This window comes from Tupaia chinensis, unplaced genomic scaffold (genome assembly GCF_000334495.1).
Source record: "Tupaia chinensis unplaced genomic scaffold, TupChi_1.0 Scaffold000414_1, whole genome shotgun sequence".
Taxonomy (NCBI): Eukaryota; Metazoa; Chordata; class Mammalia; order Scandentia; family Tupaiidae; genus Tupaia; species Tupaia belangeri.
This window is the reverse complement of record NW_006159919.1, coordinates 3208179-3220232: the sequence shown is the minus strand read 5'-3', so window position 1 is coordinate 3220232 and position 12054 is coordinate 3208179.

Here is a 12054-nt window from a genome sequence, read left to right as displayed (position 1 = left end):
GATGAAAGTACTGAATGTTCATCTGATCACCCTCTTTCAGGCACTTACCTTCGCACAGTAAGGGATCAATTAAAACCAAATGGAACAGATTTCTCTGGATATCTGGGTCTTCGATGTGAAATGCTATGGTTTGGGCAAAGAAGCATTTAACTGGAGACGAGAGAAGCTCCTGGCCCGAGCACAAACAGGCCAGGCATGTATGTCATAAGCTGCGGGATGTAAACACATTCAGCACTGGACACAAAAGGACAAGGACACAAGAGACCGTCTGTCATGTCATTACCTGAATATCTAGCTGTATTATTTATAAACCAACTTGCAGCAGATGTTGTCTTTTTTAACACAAATTCTCCTTCCAGGGCATTATGCATGAAGCCTAATTGTAAATGCCTATATTGTTTCTTTCCCCTACTGATTTATTGTTCTATAGACGTCTACATGGGAACTCAGTGTGCAACTGTGCTGTTTTCTCTATTAATTATTTTCACTCTTTGATTACTAATTTCAGAAGACAAACTTTTCACTGTTGACCTCCTCGGGAGTGGATTGTTTTACAACGAGACTATATTAGGGAAATGAGTCCCCAGTGAAAGCAGAAGGGCATGAAAACCTTGTGTCTTATTTACATTAACCCAAACACAAGTTTCCTAGTTATTTCTCTCTTAAATCTTTATCTGCTAGTGAAAAAAAGTCATAGATCTAGGAACAATGATTCCGTTGGAGTTACTGCACAATATTGGGACTATTATAGTTGCACCAAAGTCTGCAAAAAAAAATTATTATTAGAAAATAAGGCACTTAGTGTATATCTGTGTTTTATAAGGATGCAAGACTATCAGGCACCACACCAGTACACTCAGATGATCAGAGATTATAAAGTGTCCTTCAAATTTAGAATCTAATGGACCAGCCAGTTGGTGTGGTGGTTAAGGCACTGGGATCCCATATGGCTGACTGTATAGTTCAAGTCCCAGACCCAGTGGCTTGAAAAACATGCTGGGCATGTGTGTGTGCTCATAATACCAAGGGGAAGAAAGGAGAAGAAGAGATTGTAGTATGGATATCCCCCCTGAGGAACGTTTCTCACTTTCTTTCTTTCTCTCTCTTTCTCTTTCTCTGTTTCTCTTTGTTGAGTGCATACACCACAAAACAAATAAAAAAACAACCAACCAAAAAAACTAACATGATTTCCAAAATATGTTTTCACTACATAATGAGTTAAAATTGCGAGGAGAGGTTGGAATTCTTTTCCAGAGAAAATGTTGAAAGCTTTTGTTGTGCCGTGGGATTTGGTTGGTCCTTTTGACCAAATGCTAACCATTGTGTACCATTCCCCATCCACCTCCCCACACGGCAATTTTAATTCCCCCAAACCACACAGGGAATATGGCTTGTTCTACTCTCTCACCTCTACACAAAAGGAAGGTGCACTCCATACAAGTCAGGGCAAAAATATTCAGTGGTCACTGTGCCACGTTGGGAAGAAAGGGATGGAGATGGCAGGGCAGTATCTGTGGACTGTTTAATATGCTGCTGGTCCTTGTCTGAGTCTCACGGCTGCTAACTTTGGTTGAAATGGTGAACTCAGACATGGGAAGGTTGGGTGAGACTGTATCTCTATGGTGTGCATAAATCCTTCCTACCCCTGTCACTTACATGCCTAACCATCTTTTGCAGGGATGCTCCAGGGGTGGGAAATAGTATTCCTCTGAAATTAGCAGCTCATTCTCTTTTGTGAGAGCTCTAATAATTAGGAAATCCGTACTTACTCTTTCTGAATTCACAGAGGGAGCTTAACTCTTAACTCCTCCATAAAACAGCCTCTGGGGGGCCAAGAGGTAGTAAAGGGCACTGGATTCCCACATGGTTGACCATGGTTTAAGTCCTAGACCTGGCGGCTTTCTCTCTCTCTCTCTCTCTTGTCTCTCTCTCTCTCTCACTCTCGCTCTCGCTCTCGTCTTTCTCTCTCTCTCTCTGTCCTCTGTCTCTCTTTGGTCAAATTTAAGTAGATAAATAAATAAATTTAAAAAGAAACAGCCTCTGTATTAATTTGAGGAGATTACATAGAGCTATAGAGTCATGTTTCATCACTGAGCATAAAGGACATACTTGCTTTCTTCCCACTGTACCTTGTCCCTCTGCACATTGTCAGGGGTAGTTAGAAGTCCTCTTAAACTAGAGCACATTGAGTAAAAGGCAGTTCTGTCCTCAATCTGGAGGAAGGATGGAGGAGCTGGGGGGCCAAGAGGTAGTAAAGGGCACTGGATTCCCACATGGTTGACCATGGTTTAAGTCCTAGACGTCGGCTTTCTCTCTCTCTCTCTCTCTTGTCTCTCTCTCTCTCTCACTCTCGCTCTCGCTCTCGTCTTTCTCTCTCTCTCTCTGTCCTCTGTCTCTCTTTGGTCAAATTTAAGTAGATAAATAAATAAATTTAAAAAGAAACAGCCTCTGTATTAATTTGAGGAGATTACATAGAGCTATAGAGTCATGTTTCATCACTGAGCATAAAGGACATACTTGCTTTCTTCCCACTGTACCTTGTCCCTCTGCACATTGTCAGGGGTAGTTAGAAGTCCTCTTAAACTAGAGCACATTGAGTAAAAGGCAGTTCTGTCCTCAATCTGGAGGAAGGATGGAGGAGCTCATGTTCTAGAAAGAGCTCAGCTGGGTGGTTTATCTTGATACTTCAATTTTTCCAATCTCATCTTCCTTAATTATCTTTAGTGGAATTTGTCCATCTCAGGTACTAGAGTTCTGGTCTTGTAGACCTGTTTCTGTTTTTAGAGACAGTCACATGATCATCAAGGCTCAAAGAGGTTTTTTATGTAGGAAATCTGGAGTTCTCTTTGTCAAAGTTCTCATTTGCCCTTTAAAATAGGGATGCAGATATAAAAAATACCATCTATCAGAGCTCCAGCACCAAAAGACACTGCCACCATCACTGCAATCATGGTTGATCTATTGTTACAGGCTCTGTTTCATAATGTACTAACGATGTATATGTTCAGGTTCTACATTACATAGCAAGTCATTAATCCATACTGCTATAAGAAGAGACAACTGTGACTCCTCTGCTATCCAGTTGGTGTGAGAGACACTTCATTCATTTTTACACTAATCATTCAATCACTTTAAAGTCACTCATTCACCTGACACCATTTCTCTACTACGTGTGTGAAGATAAGAAGGCCTGAGACTTATGACTGTTGATTAAAACCTGTGACTGGATTCAGTATAAGTAGAGAGAGGGGTAGAATCATGTGTGCAAAGGAAACAGTCTTCAGTCTGGAGGCTAAGAACCCGTGTCCCTAAACAGCAGATCAAGAGGGTTCACAAAGGAGAAAGGAGCTAATCTGTGACTGGCACATGCTTGATATTTCCCAGCAAGGTTAGATGTGCTGGGTCACCAGGTTTGGAGTCAAGACAAACCCTGCATCACTGTTCCAGCACTTTGAGTTTGAGCTCCCTACTTGCCAAGCTCCTGGGTATCAGGAGGATCTTAGGAAGATCCAGACGGTAAGGGAAAGAAGGAAATAAGGGGGGGAGTCTTCCCAGCCAAAACCTACTTCAATGGATCAGCCAGCCTCTGAATAGCAGCTTTTGACATCTCAGTGGGTTGCGAGGGAGGTGTGGTCATCACAAATGAAACAGACCACAGGGGGTGCAGGAGACCTCTGCAGGGCCCCTAATCAATTACTAAAAACACAGAGAGGGTCCATGGAAAATGAGTGAAGGAGACAGATGCATGCTGACACTCAGTGGTATCGCTGGGCACCAAAGGAGAAGTTGGGGGATTTTCAACTTCACAGAGGATGGGGTGATTGTTTTCTTTCATCAGCCGTTGCCCTCAGAAAGCAAAACAGAAACTAGAGAGAAACATTGCCTATGGAAAAAAAAAATACATACAGAGACTGAAAAGGAGGAAATAAGAGCAATGGAATTCTGCTTTTACGCAATAATTTAAATAGTCATGAATGCCCAGAGGGCCTAGGCACTATATTATGTTTTACAGAGAGGTTGGTATCTCCCAAAGGGGATATGAAATGGGCGATGAATATTATTAATCATCCTTATTTGCTACATGTTAGGAAACCTAGGAAAGGTGAAAATAAGTGAGTCTACCTCCAGATCCACATTCTGTGGCAGCCACAGAGCTGGGATTGACAGACAAAAGGGCGATGTCCTACAAAGCAAAGGACTTGCCAGTAGACTGGGGGGTTGCTAGTAGACTGTTGCTGAATTAACAATACCTGGAAACCCAACATGCCTCATGGCAGAGGCTGGTCTTCTTCTACCTGGGCAGTCCCTACGTGTGACTAGGGACTCCTTTCCCAGATCATACCCACAGGCAGTTTACCTACTTAACCCAGGCTGGCTCCAGTTCAGGTACAGTGACTCTGAGCAATGGGACTGAGGTTGAATCTCATTAATTAAACAAAGTTAAAGACAACAGACTAGAACATCAAATTCATTAGGACAAGAATTGTCTATGTGATTTACTGCTATGTCCCTGATCCAATCCTGGGCCCAATCCAGATTTGTGGAATAAGGGAATAGACTGTATCACCACTTCCTCAATGCTGGACATGGTGACAGGCACCAGGAGTAGGGAGGTGAGTATGTCAGCCCTTCCCAAAGTAGTTCTGTGAGACACTAACACGTGTTCAGAAGAGGTAGGGAGAAGGAAATTCTTTGACTAAATAAATATGGAAAATGTTAAGTTTAGCTTTATTTCAGAAATATTTCTCAGAGCCTTCAATAAGTGAATGCAGTTTGTAAATTTGTAAGAGGGGCCCAAGTTTGCATTCTTTCCCAAGTATAACTGGCCATGGAAGCACCCACCCCCAAACATACCTTTAGAGCATATACTGGGACTGGGAATTGTTTCTTGTAAAAGTCATGGCTCCTGTCCTTGAGTAGCTCCAAGTCCCTTGGTGGTCACTTCCATGCAAGACTTGCCAAACAATAACTTGGTCTTCCACGCTCATTGGTCTGAGAGATGACTTCGATTACATTGACTGCTGTTAGTTATACCCCAGGGCATTTTTACCATCCACTGTGGGCCCTACATGGTGCTTACCTGGTACTGTCAGCCTCCAGTGTGCAGTCAACTGGTCACTCCACTGAGCAGACTGAGACACTTTGGTAGAAGTCCCCAACTTCCCCAAGGCAGTCAGTTTCAAATCTAAGCCTGAGCTCACAACGTGATGTCTAAGGGTGAGATAGAGACAGAAACCTTGAAGCCAGTCCTGTTCTCAGTCATTCTGACCAGTAACACAAAGTCTAAGTCCTGCCACCATGCCCATCATAGGCACAGGGATGAATAACAAAAGAAAACTGCTCTTTCAACCCCACAGCCAGAATGTGACTTCATAAGGCAGAGCCCGGAACTGACAACGCACTTCGTTCAAAGTCCCCACATTTCAACCTCTGTGTCACACACGGAGGGCCATGCATCCTCTCAGGTAGTGGACTCTACCCTCACTGCAGTCCAGATAAATCACTAGTCCCTTTATGCGGAAGGGAGTTAATTGCATTTGGAAATACTCCAGGTACTAGAGTTTATTTGGTCAAAGACATGGCAAAGGTAGAGTATCACATGCATCTTCCATGAAATGCATGTGAAAAATAATGGGCTCTGTGTTACCTAATTTATAATGGATCCCACACATACTCCTCCCTGCCTTCTTTTCCAGGCGAAGAATGTGAGGAACCATGGCAGTATTTTTCTTTTAGGTATAACAGTCTGTCAGTATCAAATTCTCTCAGTCAGTGGGGAGCATATAGTGTTGATTTACTGAAAATCTGGGATTATGTCTGCTCTGTGGTGAGTGTAGATTTAAGAGAGGAGAGGTAAGGGGTCTCAGAAAGGTGAGGGAAAACACAAATGAAAGCTAGCAAGGAAAAAATAGCTTGACAGTTAAGATACAGTGCAGCGACAGTCAAAATCTTCTGGAAAGAAAAGTCCAGAAATGAACACACGCACGCACACACACACATGCACACACACATACACCCCAATGCACACGTACATTCTCTTCAAGTCCCGGGTACTGGAAGGTTTGCAACCTTTTCAATTAACCCCTTTCTCTTTGGGGCATTTCAGATGTGTCAATGAAGGTTTAAATACTGTCATGTTTCACGCTGGAGAGAAATTGTGACAACAGATACCAAGTTTTGTTTTTGTTTGTAAGAACTGGTTTTTAAAAAAATAGACTTGTGAGGAGTAAAGAGGGAATTCTTTCCTTCAAGGGCCCTTTGACATTTGACTACATTCCTGGGCCTTTTTGTCACCAACATTTCATTATCCTGATCATATCCCTCGCCTCCTGCCCTTTCTTCTCTTTGCCTCAAAAGTAACTGTCACCCTGTGTTATTTTACCCCAGGAATGTGTCCCAGAGGCTCCTCATTGGCCCCCTTCTTTCACTCTTCTTCCTCTTTGTGCTCTTGGAAATAGAAGACAATAACTAAATAGAATTAAAATGGAGAAAAAAAGCATACCAACTCTGGGACAATACCTAAGTTCCTCTGTGACAGGGATAAAGGCAAATGCTAGCAAAGTTGCAATTGGCTAAGATGAGTTCCATTGGTGATTTTAGTCCCTATGTTCCCTCTATCCTCACCAGTCCTAAGAGAAAACTCCTAGATTTCAGGACAGTTAGCAGGTATCAGAGACTTCTTCCATGAAGGTTTCCAGCAATGGCACTGTGGTTCAGCAATTCTAGAAGAATCTGATGAGAAGAGCAAGGGCTGAGCTCCCACCTGGGAGCTAGAAGAGGTTAAATGTGTATTTCTAAGGCTCCTGGCAGCCACAGAAGTGAGAGAGGTCAGGGTCAAATGAAAACTATGGCTGTGACCCCCTGATGGCTGTGGCCACCAATAGACATGGGTAGGCCTAGCCGTGGTAGCAAAGGCTCTGGCGTCCTGACTTATAATGCTTGAAACCACATGGCTGACCACAGGTGTGGATGTCCAGCCAACCTAAAACATACCAAGCACATGTGCACCCAAGATCCTGAGAAGCATGAGGCTTTGTGGGAGAAAGATATCATGGGATGGTAAGTCCCTGTCAAGGGTCTCTTTTTCTTTCTCTCAAAAGAAAACTTGAAGAGAGACACACAGGTACTGCTCAATGCCTCAGAGCTAAAAAAGACAAATGAAGAAGAAGAAAATTTTAAAAAAGGAAAGAGGGGCAAATTACAGTAAAGAAGATACCACTAGCATTCAGTAATTCTGGGAAAGAATAAAGAACTATTTAATCGTAAAGGAAATAACATTTCATCTCTATTATTTTTCTAATCATACATTTCTTCATCTCCATATTTGGGATTCCCATGCTATTTTACTAAGAGGACTATTAGTTCCCAGGACATGCCTCTGAGGTTAGAACGGGGTTATCTGTGAGGAAGCTTGGATTTTGCTACCAGAAGTTATAAGTTTAGCTTATGGGTTGAGTGACCACTTGCCTGGGATAATCCTAGTTTATGCTGGCTGACTGTGAGTGACTATTAATAACACTTTTTTTCACTCTTTAAAGTGTCCTGGTTTTAATGAGAAATTACACAATAACAGATAGTATAGGTAAATTAAAAGCCTATTTTAATAGGATTATCAGGGGGACTAGATGATGGATCAGTAGAAAAATGCAATGCTCTGTGAGGCTAAGCCACTCGGAGGGTTCTGGTTTCATATCAGAAATCTTCCTGAGCTCACATGAGACACATGTGTGCCCATGATCCTGGCTGGCTGAGGCTGGGTGAGGATCATGGTGGTAAGACCCTGTAGGAGGTACCTGTCTAGCTCATGTAAAAAATAACTAAACTTGAAAAAAAAACCAAAAAACCCTATCAACTCCCACCCCTTGCCCTCACTGAGACCAAAAACATCCTGAAAAGAGTAGTGCAAACTAAAACTGCAAGGCAAAGAAAACTCCTTCAAGATTCTTTTTCTCAAAGACAAGAGCAGTTAGGACTCCGAAGTGGCCCCCATTCACTTGTATTGGGTCCCATTTGAACAGTAGTTCACACTCTCTCTTTCTTATTCTTGTCTTTTCTTTTTTCCTTTTATTTCTCTTTTTTCTTTTGGCACATGGATCCAGCTATTCAATGGCACAAGAACCTGGTTGTGACCAAGGTTGCTCACAAAGCAGTGTGACAACAAGGATAATATTGAAACCTCACAATAGTGAGCCCACCAAGGGGACCCACGGGGGCAGTGGACTCTGGGCTCACAGAGGGCCCTTTAAAAATTTAGCTTTAACGGTATCTTTCACTTTATTACCAAAATCCAAGAAGAATGCTGGGGACTATGAAAGAAAACAACTGGAACTCCTCTCAGATTCCCCAGTACTGCACATTGCAACAAAGCCTGCCTTTTTTACATTTCAAAAGAGGCTGCTTTCTCTTTAAAAAGTAGGAGCTACTAGGTCTGATGCAGCTGCCTTTATCAACCATGAAGTTCCCAGCAAGGTGCTGTTAGTGCCTGATTAAACCTCATACCAACCCGTGTCCCCCATGGTAACCCAGAAGACATCCACTGAGACCGGGAGCGCTGATTCAGTTTAATTGCCCCGGCTCTCTGTGATGGCTGGATTTCTTGTCTCTCAAGGCCTGGAATGGAAATCCATGTGATCAGATGAACTATCCGGGTGTCTTGACAGATCTGAAACATGAATATGGAGATGGCGGTGTGCTCCGCAGCGACTTCTGAAACCCCAATGGTAAAATATAATCTGCCATTGAAACAATTTTCAGGAGTGTGTGTGTGTGTGTGTGTGTGTGTGTGTGTGATTCAGGTAAAACTCATTTTCTAATAAGACACTAATTATTAATAAATCAGACCAAAAATGAAAACATGGTGTGTATGATCTGCCTTACACATAAATATGTAAGATAAAAATATGCAAAAATGTATGAAATATATATATATATATGTGTATATATGTACACACATGCCTCTATCTATATGTATAAATATATCCCCATTTGGAAGTATCTCCACATATACATACACACACACACATATATATATAGATAGATAGATTATATATATATGTCTTCGGATTCTTGCTTGTCTTGAACTAAAAGGATAATAACAACTTGTGCTTACAAAGGATAATACTTCAAAGAATCTGAACATTGAAAACATCTTGTTTATTCTCTCTCTCTCTCTTTTTATGGAGAGGTTTTTGCTACAGGGCACGTGTGCTCTCCAGGAAGACAGAGAGAGACAGAGAGACAGAAAGTGAGAAATCACCCCTACTCCCAGGAGGGATGACCATGCCACAATTCCTTCTCCTCCATTCTCCTCTTGGGATCTTAGGAATGCATGCACACGCGCCCGGTGTGAGTTTAAGCCACCAGATCCAGGACTCCAACCGCGGTTGACTGCAAGGGAGTCCAGCGACATAGCCATTACGCCAACTGCTGGTCCCACTCTTTTTTTTTTTTTTTTTTTTTCTCTTTTTTTTACAAGGAATGAAAAAATCAATGACACTATACCCTTGTATTTCATGTGGAAATAAGACACTGATGACATCAGGGATGAGCAAGAATTAGAACCCGCAGTCCTCTCAAATCTGCATCACAATCCTGAGAAATCCAAAGGGGAAATCAGACAACATGTCCCAACAAACCCCAGTATCACTAGATTTCCTCCCAAACCTCCCTTTCTTCTGGAAGTGTATCAAAAACAAAGGCAGTAGCCATAGAGGACTGAAGGATCCCTTGAAAGAACTTTACAAAGCAATGAGTCTTAACCTCCTCAGCCTGAAATTCCCTTTTAGGAATCGTCCCCCTTCACTACTTCTCTCCTCAGACTATTTGGTCCGAAGGTTTTTAACCTGCCAAATGTGGTAGTGGGACTCTGGAAACAGTTGAGATCTATTTGTCATACCCATGAGCCCCTGCATGACAATAAGATCTTTCCCACCCCCACAGATTACCCGTTGTTAGTTAACACACAGACTTGCTATATGTCTAGCCAAGTCAAAGAAATTTTACTGATTTCTTCTTCAGCCTTATTCTGAGTAAATATGTGATTTCCATTAGGCTTTTTGAAATATGTAAAACATATAAACTCCCATTACCACCTTCAGGACCTCTGAGTGTTTGGGGACCCCTTACTGGGAATATCTCCTAGGTCCAAAATGAGTTTGAAGATGAAAATTATTGCTAGGGGGAAGAGAACTGTTGGTGTAACAAGATATTTAAAAGCAAAAATTTTCTTCCACCTGGGTAGGTCAGGTCCTAGTATCAGAGAAAGGAATGTTTTCCAAATGAGAGTAGCTGCTAAAGCAACATGTGTGAAACTGAGACACGAGGCAAAAAAAGGGAAGTGTGTTAGCTTATAGGAGAAGACAAGTCTATTGTGCTAAACTGTTCCCCCTGAAATGACGTTTCCATTTAGCTGGGCAATTGTCTGGGCTCCACAAACTTTATTAGATTTTTGGCAATTACCCCAAGTAGACCCAAGGAAAGGCATGTTATAGTTACATAATTGACACACTTCACATGACAGAAATAAAGGAAGTTGCACACGTTTCCATTGATTAACAGATTTTTTTCCCTCCATACGATAAAGAAGGAAATTGTAAATGTGTAATCAGGTGGATCTCTAAGTTTTTCAAGAATGGCTGTTCTCTTCCTAATTATGGTTAAAAGATAATTTGTTGAAGTTTGTACAAATCCTGACTTGGTCCCTATATTACCCAAGTCAGATTTCAGAAGTAGCCGTAAATCTCTTTTTTACATTTCTTATTAATGCTTTTCAGCCAGCTTTCTTGATTCGAAAACTCCAGGATCTGTCTGAAAGGGTCCAGAGTCTCAAGTTTCATGGAGAATGGCTGATTGGAAACCAAATCCCCACAGTGGTGGTTTGGTGCTGAACACAGGTCACTGGCCTAAACATTTTGCCGTGTCTACAGTGGCCCAATGTTTGGGGTTGTTTCTACAGAGGAGCTCAATGAACCAGGGGAAAACACTCCCATCTTGCCCTAGCACTATTAGAACTAGTCTCTAGAAATAGACAGACACACTAGTTGCCCTTGTAATCAATCCAATCCCCTTGTTGATAAACAAAAAGTAAACAAATAGTACTTCATTTCCACTAACTAATGCAAATCAGTCCAGCTGATAAGCAAAATTCTACTTTAATTCTTTGATAGAGTTCCCCTACCCTAGAAGCATGTAAATGTAAAAGTTTCCCAAATTGAGTGCCTTATAATTTTAGTCCACTGATGGATTATTGAAAAGCAGATTCACATATCCCCGAAAAAAGCCACTTTAGCTAATGGTCTACAGTGGTATCAAAAACCAGTTGTCTCCTGTAGGGGGCGCAGTGGCTGCAGGAACCCAAATGCACTCCCAGGAGAGGTGACCTTAAGGAGTAGTGAAACTAAGGAAAGGTAATTTGGTGACTGTGTATTTGGAAAATATTCCTTACGGTCAAGTCTGTGAGGTCAAAGGATAGTCTCCTGAGGAAAGTGGTGGGAAGCCCATGGTTAAAGACATTTAGAAAGAGTCTGGCTGGAACCATGGAAGATTAACCATGGGGTACAACTATGCCCTGGCAGGGGATAGAGGAGACAAGTTTAAGAGGACTCTCTAGCTCTAATTTCTAAGAATCTGATTAGACTACAGAGGAAAAAAAAAAAAAAGAAAAAAAAAAGAAAGAGAAGTTGGAACAGAAAAAAGAAAGGAAGTTAAGACACACAATTAGGAAACATGCCGGGAAATCCCTGGTCATTATCCAGACTCTGTCCCTCTGGCTGCCATGTAGGGGTGGATTTCTTCAAAGAATATTGACCAGTGAGCTGTAAACCAGGTATGCAGAAGGGAGACCCCACTCAGCTTACTCTGAACAACACTGGAGAGTTTTGTTTGTCTAAACAAAGTGCTAAAAGAAAGGATACCTGAGAGGGTGGCAACTTAGATTAATTTACTCCTTTCACTATTCCTTCTCACTTTTAATCAGTACAATCCTGTCTAGTTTAAATCGTGAACTTGAGGACCAGCAGGTGGCGTTACATCCCTGGACTCCTATGTAGTTGACTG